Source organism: Mustelus asterias, chromosome 22 (genome assembly GCF_964213995.1).
Source record: "Mustelus asterias chromosome 22, sMusAst1.hap1.1, whole genome shotgun sequence".
Classification (NCBI taxonomy): Eukaryota; Metazoa; Chordata; class Chondrichthyes; order Carcharhiniformes; family Triakidae; genus Mustelus; species Mustelus asterias.
In genome coordinates this window covers 69245984-69259904 of record NC_135822.1, presented here as the reverse complement: position 1 = coordinate 69259904, position 13921 = coordinate 69245984, and the positions used below count along the sequence as shown (strand labels likewise).

Below are 13921 nucleotides of genomic sequence, written 5' to 3'. Positions count from 1 at the left end.
CTAATGGAGTCAGGTTTGAGTCTGAATGATATTCTGGAAAAATGTCAGAAGGTGTTTAATGGAACCTCTTGTTGAGATGAAAGGAGTGAAAGTGAGCCTACCGCTGAAGCAAGATGCATGCCTGAAGAACATGAAGTCACGTCCAGTGCTGTATGCGAGTAGACCCACGATGGACACTGAACTTGAGAGGTGAGTAGGTTTAGGGCTATTGGAACAAGTGGCCATGAGTAAATGGGCCACGTATGTTGTTCCAGTCATGAAGACCGATGGCTCAGTGAAGCTATGCGGGGATTTTAAAGTCACACTGAATACGTATGGATCAGTACGCATTGCCCCTTATTGAAGACCATTTTAGTGGCCTTGTTGGTAGTCAGAAGTTTACCAAAATGGATCTCTCACAAGCTTATTTGCAGGTGGGGGTGGCTGAGGACTCCCAGCCATTATTGACCATTATCACCCAAAAAGGGTTATTCCGTTATAAGTGACTACCTTTTGGGATTATGTCGGCCCTGGCTATTTCAAAGAGCAATGGACCAGATTTTGAGTGGTTTTTCAGATGCCCAATGTTACTTGGATAACATCCTTGTGATGGGTTCCACAGACAAGGAACACATGCAAAACTTAGAAGAGATGTTGAATAGACAGCAGGCAAATGGGCTGCAGATTAGGAAAAAGAAGTGTGAGGTTTTGAGGACTCTGTCGAATATTTAGGTCATGTTATCAATGGTGAAGGGTTGCATAAAGCAACGAAGAAGCTAGGAGCCATAATGAAGGTGCCACGACTGGAAAATATGTCCCAGTTGTGGTCTTTCTTGGGACTCATAAACTATTATGGAAAATTTGTGCCTGACTTAATGACAGCTTTCAAACCTTTGCATCAGATGAAGGGGCAGGTGTGGCACTGGGTGCCGGAGTGTGAAAAGGCTTACCAAGTAGTGAAGAAGGCATTGAAGGGTTTTGGGTCCTAGTCCATTTTAACCCTAAGTTACCTCTGCAGCTGGCCAGTGACGCGTCGCCATTTGGCATAGGAGCTGTAAGATCACATGTGATGCTGAATGGAGAAGAGAGGCCTATTGCATTCGGGGCGAGGTCACTCTCTAAAGCGCAAGAGAACTAGGCGCAAACAGAGAAGGAGGCACTGACATCATTTTCGGAGTTACCAAGTTTCACCACTCTCAGTATGGCAGCAAGTTTGTCTTGCTGACAGATCACAGACCGCTGACCAAGATTTTGGGACAGCATTTGGGAATTTCTAAGGCCGCAGCTCAGTTGCAGAGGTGAGTGGTGATTTTGTTGGGCCACTTATATAAAATTTGCTATCGCTAGTCAGATAACATACAAATACGGATGCATTATCCAGACTGCCATTGCCTTGTCATAAAGAAGTCCCAGACAAGGTTATCCAGATCATGTAAATTTCACAAGATGAGAAGGTACCGATTACAGCCGCTAAGGTGAAACAAGCTACAAGAAAGGATTCCATACTGAGTCAAGTAGTCGATTTGGTCCACAAGGGCACGACAAGCTGACTGAAGTATTCGGAACTGAGGCCGCATTAAAGCCGGCAGTGGGAATTGTCCGTGCCAGATGGTTGTTTATTGTGGGGCATGCAAGTCATCATTCCTTGAGGAGGAAAGTGTTGGAACAATTGCACCAAGAGCACCCAGGGGTGGTGCGGTTGAAAGAGGTGGCCCACAGTTATGTGCGGTGGTCAAATGTTGATGCCTGCACTGAGGAGAAAGCAGACTCATGCCTGTTGTGTGCCAAGATTCAGAAGGCACCACTTGTGTCGCCATTGCATGCATGGGAATGGCCGAACGGGCCTTGTGAGCGGGTCCACATTAATTTTGCAGGGCCAGTAGAAGGCCAGATGTTGCTGGTGGCTGCCGAAGCACAGTCAAAGTGGCCGGAAGTGATTTGTATGAAATCAACGACCAGTGAGGCAACTGTTGACAAGCTCAATAACATATTTGCTAGGTTTGGATACCCAGACTAGGTTGTGAGTGACAATGGACCACAGTTCATGTTGGGAGACTTTGGGGAGCAAATGAAGCTGCATGGAATTCACTTTGTAAATTCTGCGCATGACGACCCAGAGGTGAATGAGTTAGCGGAGCATTTTGTACAGTCTGTTAAACACTCCTTGGAGGCTTCACAGGGGGAAGAGCCATTGAGGTGAAGATTAAGCCAGTTCTTGAGTGTGTACAGGAACATCCCCCCCATGCAACAGTTAAATGCTCCCTGGCGACGTTGATGTTTGGGAGACAGTTGCATACAATGTTTGACTTACTGAGTCCTGATGAGACTAGATGAGTGGTGGTGTGACTGATGACGTGCGAGAAGAAGAGTCACCGTCGGTGGTTTAGTCACAACTTGTGGGGCCGAAGGGCCTGTTTTGTGCTGTAGTTTTCTATGTTTCTATGTTCTATGTAACACCTCAATTGCCAGAGAGCAACCCCAGGCTGCTTCCAGTCCCCAGGAAACAACCCCCACGGGGATTGTCATCCCTCTGACAGATTGATCTTGTCAATGCAGGATGGACACAGGGGTGGAGAACCAACCCATGGACTATATCATATTGTAAATAGCCTGTGGGTTCTTCACCCATGATTTGAAATGATGTAAAAATGAGAATGCATAATTGTACGCAAGTATTAAGTATGCTGCTGCTGTTTTGCGGGGGTGGGGGAGTGTTGTTTAGATGGGAGGAGTGTTATGGATGTTGGGGCATAGACCCTTTAAGGGAATGGGCCATGTGATCCAGGGTATGGCGTGAGCTGGCTGTGAACCGCCCTGAGAGGACAGTTGGCATATGGAGTGTGGAACGAGTAGGCTGAATAGAGAACCATGTTCCCTGATGCTTGACTGTGGAGTAGTTATTGAGGGAGACTCACCCCAGTACTCAGGGATTAACACTTGGTCTACGGGCATGAAGTAAGAGGCCGTTGAAATTAATTTGTGAAAAGTTGCAAAGTATAAACTCAGATACTACCCTTTTAGACAATGGCCAGAATTTCCCGGCCGTTCACACCGGTGGGATTTTCTCATCCTGCTGCAGTGAACAGAGATTTGGCTGGGCACCAAATTATGGCAACCAGGTAAGCTTGTACCCTCTGTCTCAAATTTCAGGGATCCGTGAGGTGGTGAGAAAACATTGAAAGACAGCCCAGCAGGGAATGAAAACCAGGGCTGATAGGAATGCCCAGGCTTGTAGTTTTGCAACATGAGAGGGATTGTTTATGTTCTTACCTGTGTCAGACAAACCCCTGAAAGCTAGATTCAGTGGGCCGTTTCATATAGAAAGGAAATTGAGCGAAGTAAATGATCTGGTAAGCACTGCAGATAGACGCAAGTCACACAGGGTTTGTCATGTGACTATGTTAAAGAACTATTGGGTTAGAGGAGATGAGAGCGAGCATGAGATCTTGTTCGTAATGAAGCAGGGGGAAGGCGAGAGGCCAGTTATGACAGTGACTTCACTATAATTCATTTGTGCATTGAGGAAGTAATGGAGAATTTAAAGCAGTGATTAGGTCATCTCCCAGATAGGGATATGGAGCAAATTGACAGAGTTACAATAGTGCTATAAACGTATTTGCAGGAATGAACTAGGTAGAACGGGCTTAGCAACGCATGACGTAGGTGTGGGGGACACCGTTCCGATCAAACAACATCCATACAGGTTAAGTTCAGCTAAGGTATTGCAGGTACAAAAGGAAATTGAGTAGATGCTCCAGAATGACATTATTGAATTGAGTTCCAGTGATTGGATTTCCCCTATCATCATGGTGCCCAAACCGGATGAAACCGAGAGACCTGGCGTGGACTACGGACGGGTGAATGCTGTATCCAAGAGGGACTTGTTTCCCATTCCACGTTTGGTAGACTGCATCAAAAGCGTCAGATGGTTGAAATTCAACACAAAAGTAGAGTTGCTCAAGGACGATTGGAAAGTACCTTGGACTGAGAGGACAAAGAAGATCTCTGTTTTTTTGATGCCTCAAGGACTTTATCAATTCAAAGTCATGTCATTCAGGATGAAGAACATTCCCGCAACTTTCAAAAGGCTCACGGACAGAATGATTCGAGAATTGAGTCACAATGCGTATACATTAAAATGACTTTGTGGTGTTCAACCAGATTTGGAACAAGCATCTGCACCACCTAAAGGAACTGTTGATCGCTTAGAAGAAGCCAATCTTGTGATGAATTTAATGAGAAGTGACTTCGCTAAGGCCCAAACTTCATATCTGTGCGTGTATTGTAATTCGTATATTTAATTGTCTTAGAGTATTACAGTCCTATTTATGTATATTTATCCTTTCTTTAGTTTAGTAAACAGTCTTTAATAATTGTTACACAGTGACTAGGCTGGTTACTCTCACTGGGAGTTTCACATGACTCCTCACACCATTCCAAACACAAAACTATACACCAGCATAAACCAGTGTTTCAAGCTGAGATGCCCTCACAGATAAGATACGTGTGATTCCTGACAATTTCGATAAATTCACTTTTGGGATGTGGTGATTGCTCACAAGACTGATATTTTTCGGAACATATGAATAGGAATGCTGGAGCACTTTGACCCTCTTTTGTCACTCGAGGAGATCATAGCTGATTTGTGATCTGACTTCATATAACTACCTTTACTTTGTGTCCTTTGATACATTGGCTTACAAAATTCTATTAATTAGTTTTCAAATTAACAATTGATTTAACATTAATTGCCATCTGCAGAACGTAGTTTCAAACTTCTACTGCCCTTTGTGTGAACTTTTCTAATTTTTCTCAATTTCACACCTGAAAAAGTCTGGCTCTAATTTTTTGACGATGGACTCCCCAAACAGCACAAATAGTTTCCAATCTACCCTATCAGATGCCTTTAATATTTTGAAAACTTCAATCAACTGACCTTTTAAATTCCAGGAAATACAACACAATTTATTGAATCTTTCCCAATAGTAATCCAGATTACTCTATTGCCCATCCCCAGTTGCCCTGTGAACGTGGTGGTGAGCTACCTTCTTGAACCACTTTTATGGTTTTCGACCCAACTGATTGGCTTGCTTGGTCACTTGAGAGACCAGCTGAGAGATCAGTTGTGAATCAATGGCATTCAGGTGGGACTGGACTCGCATTCGTCCAGACTGCTAAGGTTTCCTTTCCTTCAGGATATGAATGAACCAGGTGGGTTGTAGTGACAATGTGACAACTTCATGGGCACCTTTGCTCAGATCAGCTTTGTATTCCACATTTCTCAAACGGTCATGGTGGGAACTTGAAGTCGCTTTCTTTGAATTGTTCATCCAGGTCTCTTGTCCAGTAATTTAACCATTCTACCATGCCCACTGTACCTGTCAGGATGTGCGTCCATAACAGCACCACGCATGTTCCTGCACTTCAGGGACTGCAACGGTTCAAGAAAGTAGCTCACCACCATCTTCACAAGGGCAACTAGGAATGGGCAATAAATGCTGCTCCAGCCAGTGATGTCCACATCCCGTTAATGAATATTAAAAAAAGGTAAGTGTCGGAGCGGGCTCAGCTATGATGCTGGTGGCAATGGAATTGCCTGTCAATACTCCTGAATGAGATAGCAGAGAGTGGCTGGTAAGCATGAATTAATACTCCAGCATAAGGATCAGGATCTCCTGGGGAGAATCATATCTAACTGATCTATATCACCGAGTGTTTCAACAGTAACTGGGCTTACTTTGATATACAGCACACTTCTCATTGTGTTCCTGTTTCTATTAAAAGAAAGTGTTTGGCATTTCTTGTTTTGTTAAGAAGGAACAAGAACTGAACTTTATTTTTATCATGTTGATCCATAATTTCATAGAAATCATAGAAACCCTACAGTACAGAAAGAGGCCATTCGGCCCATCGAGTCTGCACCGACCACAATCCCACCCAGGCCCTGCCCCCACATATTTTACCCGCTAATCCCTCTAATCTACACATCCCAGGACACTAAGGGGCAATTTTAGCATGGCCAATCAACCTAACCCGCACATCTTTGGACTGTGGGAGGAAACCGGAGCACCCGGAGGAAACCCACGCAGACACGAGGAGAATGTGCAAACTCCACACAGACAGTGACCCGAGCCGGGATTCGAACCCAGGTCCCTGGAGCTGTGAAGCAGCAGTGCTAACCACTGTGCTACCGTGCCGCCCCATAATTTGGTGACAAATTATGTAAAATGGGCACATGGTTGTCATGTTGAAGAGGACATGCTTAATTCAGAATCAAGCAGGCTGCTGAGTTCGTGAACACACTATTTCAGGTTGGGACAGCGGCAAATACGTGGAATAGAGCAGTGCCAAAGTTTGGGGTGGGGTCTGAAGAAAATGGACTTTGTCTATGTAATTTTTAACTGGAGGACATTTCAACTCACCCAGGGTAGGGTGTCAGACAAGTTGTTTGAAAGCACAAAGACAATGGAGTGATCAAGTGGTGAGTTTGATCAAGATTTGGATTTAGAAACCTGAAGGACTGCAGGAGAAAGGGACCAGGAGGATGTTAGTTGTGATGTCCTCACTATGTTAGGGGTTTTGTGGGCTTGAAACAAAAAGAAATTGCACACGTCAATTCAAACTAACTAATAACAGATTTATTCTGGAAGCTTTTTCTTGTACATAGTACAAACTGACAGTCAGACAGCAGCCTGTGTAATACCATAATGACATCACCATCAAATCATGTGATCAGCTCTTAAAGCAATCATGCAACTACTTAAACATATAGCATGAGTGGAGTACTGAGCAGCTTTAAAGTGCTGGGAAATGATGTGACAGAATTATTGACTGCAATTGACCTTAATTTCAACTGAGTCCTAGCATAAAGAAGGATGTAAGAAAACAACTGTGGGATGGCATATTTGGAACTTAGGAACGACAGAAGAGGAAAATTCAGATGGGTAATAACCACAGTAGTATGATAAAGTAAAGAAAGACAGTAAGAGTTGAAACAGAAATAGGTTGGCGAATAGGGTGAAACAATGTATAAATAAATACATTTTGGATGGCATCAAATAAAAAATAACAAATCATCGGTATTAGGTTCAATACAGAAATTCAATCTTGAGGGATCTGCTGATCAGACCTGACTTCTGCTTTGCTGTGATGCCCCTGGATTGAATTGCTGCCTTGTATTTCACTGGCAGCTGTCTATTATCTAATATGAATTCAATTTTGAGAAATTTCCTGTTTTGGAGAGAAGGTTTTGTCTTTCTGTTGTTTGCCAAACCTCAGCTTGAAAAGTTTGATTTGAATGGTTGCTGCTTCTTTCCATCCTCCACCTTCTTCCGTCGGGAAAAAGATACAAAAGTCTGAGGTCACGTACCAACCGACTCAAGAACATGGGGCGGCACGGTAGCACAGTGGTTAGCACTGCTGCTTCACAGCTCCAGGGACCTGGGTTCAAATCCCGGCTCGGGTCGCTGTCTGTGTGGAGTTTGCACGTTCTCCCCGTGTCTGCGTGGGTTTCCTCCAGGTGCTCCGGTTTCCTCCCACAGTCCAAAGATGTGCGGGCGAGGTTGATTGGCCATTCTAAATTGCCCCTTAGTGTCACGGGATGCATAGGTTAGAGGGGTTAGTGGGTAAATATGTAGGGATATGTGGATAGGGCCTCGGTGGGATTGTGGTTGGTGCAGACTCGATGGGCCGAATGGCCTCTTTCTGCACTGTAGGATTCTATGATCTTCTTCTCTGTTGTCATCAGACTTTTGAATGGACCTACCTCGCACTGAGTTGATCTTTCTCCACACCCTAGCTATGACTGTAACACTACATTCTGCACTCTCTCATTTCCTTCTCTATAAACGGTACGTCTTGTCTGTATAGTGCACAAGAAACAATACTTTTCACTGTATCCCAATATATGTGACAATAATAAATTAAATCAAAAGATTCATCTAAGGAGGAAGAAAAAATGGCAGAAAGAATCAGTCAAACACCCTTGGACTCAGCCAGGCCCATTAATGCCTCTTGCTCAATAGATTACGTGACTCTATCATTTGTTTTGTTACTTCCAAACAAATAAGAAATGGTGCATGTATTGAAAATGTATGTCAAAATGAGTAATTGCACAATTTTAATTCAACCCTTAGTTTGCTGTTCAAAACTGAGTTTCTAATCTTTTTAAAATGAGCTGATAATGACACCCGAAATCATGTGGCCCCAACCTGATGGCCATTAGTTTTTTTCTAAAAAGAAAACTTGATTTTGTACAGTGGACGATTTTCTAGATCCACTCTGTAACTGCAGACCGCTGTGCCAGGTGCAAACAGAGGCGCAATTAAGCGCTGAAACAAATTGAAACTTTTAATACTATGCAATAAAACTGAACGGCTAACATGGGAACCAGTGTTCACCAGATACCACCACCCCCCTCCCCCCCCCTCCTGTTGTTGCTGTAAAACAAGCCAATAACTTGTACTGTCAACACATTCTGGACTCTTTCCAAACACTGTAACAGTATCTAACAGAGACAGGCAGTGGTATTAGCAAGTTTATGGAACAAGTGCAAGAATGTGGATGAATGTATGGAAACAGTTCATTCTCTGTGAATGGATATTTTGTTCTTACTCCACCAACCCCAACCAATTCTGTTCCCTCTTCCACTTGAATGACTTCTTCTTTCTTGGGTAAAGTTTCATCGTAATGGGTACCTTTCCATGCCTCATGTAAATCATCAGTCTTTAAATTTCAGCCTGCACAGTGAGTGTTGCGAGGGAATGGGATTACTCAAATAGAATTTGCATCTGTACATGCACTAGCTCATAGTTAGCTGCAGAAAATGGGAAACATGGCTGATATTTTCCCCTACATGGCTTCACCATCTCATGTCCTAACTAACACTTGAGATTAGAGAGCCACAGATAGTCTGAAATTTATTTCCTCCACCTTCTTGGCTATATCTATTTAGGTGATCTTCCCATCTGGCATTTGACTTCGTAACTTGCCCTGACTATCAGGGGGCCAGAAAATTTAGTCATGGGGGTGGCACTGTGAGGTGAGCAAAGGGATGGCTCAACCTTTTATGCCCGAAGGAAGGGGTTGATTGCATTATACACAGTTCAAAGCAACAAGAGACATGGACCCATCCCACTGTGAATAGAACACTACTTGGATCTTAATGCAACTTAATTGAAAAAGTTAATGTGAATTATCTGAGCCCAACACATGGCGTGTTAAGTTTGCTGGAGAAAAGCTGTTAATTTTGCACTGTTATTTTCTTCCTGTGGTTTTTAATGTCTGTGATTACTTTCAACCCTGTCTACATCAATGGTGATGAAGTGGAAATGGTCGAGAGCTTCATGTTTCGATGTGTCCAGATTGCCAACAACCTGTCCTGGTGCCTCCACGCTGAAGCTATGGCTAAGAAAGCTCACCAAGCTCTACTTTCTCAGGAGGCTAAGGAAATTCGGCATGTCTGCTATGACTCTCACCAATTTTTACAGATGCATCATAGAAAGCATCCTTTCCGGACGCATCACAGCTTGGTATGGCTCCTACTCTGCCCAAGACCGCAAGAAACTACAAAGGCTTGTGACTGTAGCCCTTCACGCAAACCAGCTTCCCACCCATTGACTCTGTCTATACTTCCCGCTACCTCGGAAAAGCAGCCAGCATAATCAAGGACCCCACAGATCCCGGACGTACTCTCTTCCATCTTCTTCCATGGGGAAAAAGATACAAAAATCTGTGGTCAGGTACCAGCCGACTCAAGAACTTTGTCCCTGTTGCCATCAGACTTTTGAATGGAACTTACCTTATATTAAGTTGATCTATCTCTACACCCTAGCTATGACCGTAACACTATATTCTGCACTCTCTCCTTTCCTTCTGCCCGCGATGTATTCTATGAACGGTATGTTTTGTCTGTATTGCACACAAGAAACAGTACTTTTCGCAATAGTAAATCAAATCAAATCAAATTAATTGTTGAAGTATCTAAACATTAGCTGCCAAGAGATTCCTTGATAACACATCCAAAAGCCTGAAACCTCACCCCTAAGAGGACAAGGGCAGCAGGCACCTCACCTTCAGGTTCCTCTCCGAGCTTTGTGGAAATATATCACTGTTCTTTCATCGTTACTGGGCCAAAGTCCTGGAAATGCCTTCCTGACGGTACTGTGGGAGCACCTTCTACAAACAGACTGCGACAGTTTAAGCGGCAAGCTCATCATCATCCTGCCAATGACAATGAGGGGTGGGCCTTGACAAAAATTCATCCCATGAATGATTAAATTTGAAAGAAAATACACGCAGGCATTTGTTTCTCCAGTTTGGCAAGTGGAATAATTGAATTATTTGGGAAATCACACAAAAATGCACACTTACTATCAAAATGCCAAGAGTATGAAAAATACCAAGAAAGGCTATCATTTCCTGCTGTTTGCAGACATTGATATTTTGGCTTTGCCCCAAAGACAGAAGCCAGGGACTTACAAGCAGCTGTCTTTCCACAGATTCATCCCTCAATGTTCAACCTCTGAATTAAAGAAACTTTTAGATCTACTGCCCCCAGTGTATTAAGTGCCTGGAGACATTTTCTTGATTGAAATTGCAAATGGTTGTTGTTCACCTTTGACATTTTTCAGGTTTACTTGGTTCTGGCGCATGGTCACGATGCTTAGCTCCTAAATTGGAATTATTTTTAACTGGTCTGTCCCTTTAAGGTATTTCTGAGGCACTCCCTGGAGAGGTGTGTTTTAAACAGGCAAATCATGAGGTGAACTTGAATCTTAATTGCTAAGGAAAGTTTTGGCATATTGGCCCAGAGTTGAAAATCTCTGGTTTCAGCCTGTTGGCAAAGGTTACAATTATCAAGGATTAAGAAGCCAGCAGAAAATGATCGACTTTCTCTTTCGGGACCCTGGCTATAACAGGAACAACTTATCACAGCCTCAACAGTCTGAGCCAGCAACCCCACCCCTTGGCACAGGTTGGCACGATACCAACTGCGCTGACATGGCATGACATCAGTGCGGTGTCCCTATATGTTTGGGGGGTCAATAACTGGCGGGTTAATAATATTTACTTAATGGGCATGAAGCTGATGATGTTGCTGAAGAGGTAGATTTGAAATTGTGAACTCACTGGCGAGAACTACGACTTCTAGATCTTGAACCCCCACTAGCACTTGCATGGGCGGAGAGTCTGGCCTCAAGATCGCCCCCTGTCAGGTCAGATGACCAACATCTTTGACAAAGAGATGGACTTCCAGGAGTGTCTTAAAAGAGGAAAGTGAGGTAGTGAGATGGAAGTGTGCAGGGAGGGAATTCCAGAGCTCAGGACCAGGCTGCTGAAGGCACAGCCAACCATGATGGCGTGAACAAAGTCAAGGATGCTCAGGAGGCCAGAATTAGATGACCACAGATACCCCAGATGATTGTGGATGAGAGAAGATGACAGAGATTGGGAGAGACGAGTCCATAGAGAAATTTGAAAACAAGAATGAGAATTTTAAAATGACAATGTTACTTGACCAGGAGCTGGCATAAGAGTCACATAGCTACTTGAAAAGACATTTTGAAGGAGAATTAATAATTTTGGCAACAAAACATTAGGCTTATTCAAGTGAGGACTGCAGTTTATCAAGAAATATTTTGTTCAGAGTATATTATATCACATTCATAGAATCCCCACAGTGCAGAAGGAGGCCATTCGGCCCATCGAGCCTGTGCCGACAATGATCCCACCCAGGCCCTATCCTCGTAATCCCCCTGACATGAATGGACAATTTATCATGGCCAATCCACCTAACCCGCACATCTTTGGACTGTGGGAAGAAACCGGAGCACCCGGAGGAAACCCATGCAGACACGGGGAGAACGTGCAGACTCCGCACAGACAATGACCCAAGCTGGGAATCGAACCCGGGTCCCTGGCGCTGTGAGGCAGCAGTGCTAAGCACTGTCCCACCATACTACTGAAACGCACTGTTTTATCTCATGTTATTCCATCCTCCCCCAACAATACTGTTGAAAAAGTGGTTACAGGGTTAGACAGGGATTTGAAAACAAGAATTTTAATGTTGAGATGTTGCTGGGCGAGGGATCTGCTCTGAATGAAACTTTGTACAAGGTAAGATATGAGCAAAACAGTTTTGGATGAGCACAAATCATTTTTGGGCGGAAGACAGATGATAGGACAGGCAAATACTGAAATTGTCAAGTCCAAAAGCAACAAAGGCATGGATGAAGATTTCAGCAGCAGATGAGCTAAGGCAGGTTCGGTGTCAGGCAACGTTACAGAGGTGGAAGTACTATTCTGAATGAGATAAGCTAACTTGGCGCAGATTGAGAATGGGAACTGGGATTTAGAAGTTTTTAATGAAAGCCTTAACATATCAGGCAGCCTGCAGCTATTAACCCTGGCATCATTCATGCATGTAGCAATGAACGCTGACTGATGTTCAAATCCTGTAAGTTTAATATACTTCGTACCTGTCTTGTAAAGTGCAAATGAAAAAGACAAAAGTCATGGTTTTAACTATTTCAACTTTAAACAGCTTGCATGTACCAGAAGTAGTTTAAAGAGAGCAGCGATGAATCGATGCAGCTGCTGTGCAGTCATCTGGTGGTATCCAGCATGGATTGCCAGACCCAAGAACATGATTTGCAGTGAAGGTAATCTGCAAAGCATTAACTAACAGGAGGGTGTCGCACACAGTGGGTTCAGGCCAAAATCCTGATAATTGATTGAAAGCAAAAACATCTGTCCAAAAAAATCTTTAAAATTGGAATATGTGTCAGTAAGCTGATTCAAGCTTGTGGAACAGGTCCAACAACAAAAATGTGCATTTATATAGTGCCCTTGACTGTGTCAACCATTCCAAGGTGCTTCACAGGATGGTCATCGGGCGATGTTTGACATTGAGCCCGATAAGAGGATATTCGGGCAAAAGGCTTGGTCAAAGAAGTAGATCTTCAGGACCATCCTGAAGGAGGAGAGTGAATTTGTGGCACAGAGATGATTATGTCGGGAATTCTAGATCTTAGAATTTGAGCATCTGACAGCACAGCACAGACTGAGGATGAAGAAATCCCAAATGTTGCAACGTAATTGAGAATCTTTGCTTCATCTGTTGCCCTGACTGAAGAATTTCCGGGGCTACTTACTTATTTACATTGCATTGTCCCCTACATCACAGGCCTTGGATCTTTTATTGGGGTTTTTTCTAATTAAAAAAAAACTTGATGAATTAATGTTGACGCTAATTCCACTTTGCACACAACATAATCCTGTCGGAATGAAGAGTTTTTATGCAACATCATTGGTTCAAAGTCTACCCATGTAAAGTTCTATCATAGACACGTGAAACAGACCGGTGACGCATTGTGAGGGAACCAATTCACCAGACCAATATAAGGAAAAATAATTGAATTTTCTGACACACCAGCAAATTGATGAGAAGTGGCTGAAGACGGACCTCTCACCTGAGGAGATTTTGTGTGGCCAGGCACCTCAAAAGTATTTTGTGTTACCAAACCAGAATCTGCTGTTTAATGATGGAAAATTGCAAACAGATTTTCGTTCCTAATTTTGGCAAGCCCTTCGCCCAGTAGTTGAGTAAGTTACTTTATTAAAGATGCTTCTGCTTGTAATTGGAGTGAATACTTCTGTACTGATGTCTTCAATGCATGTACACCGAACACAACATTTGATGAAACTGCCATTTGTACATTGAGCCAGTACTTCAGATCCCTTATTGTACAATGTTTATTTTTAGGAACTGCAATCTACCCATGGTATCAAAACAAGCTTTTCCTCGCTATTTGTGTGTGGTGACCCGTGATTATTAATGCCTCTTTTGCTTCATAAGTGGAAATAAGGAAAGCAACACACTTCTGGGCTGTTCTCACCAAATATCGAGTCTTGCAGTGGCCACTGGAGCTGATTTTAATTC

At 43.4% G+C, this 13921-nt stretch overlaps 1 protein-coding gene across 2 annotated transcripts in view; it reads right to left on the bottom strand.

The window, feature by feature from the left end:
- LOC144510163 (pituitary homeobox 3-like) overlaps positions 1 to 10201 on the bottom strand; it is a 46653-nt gene extending 36452 nt beyond the window's left edge. For both annotated transcript variants that reach the window (XM_078239579.1, XM_078239588.1), the window contains exon 1: positions 10051 to 10201. The gene's annotated coding sequence lies outside the window, so the exon portion shown is untranslated. The remainder of the gene's footprint in view (positions 1 to 10050) is intronic.
- Between the last annotated feature and the right edge of the window lie 3720 nt (positions 10202 to 13921).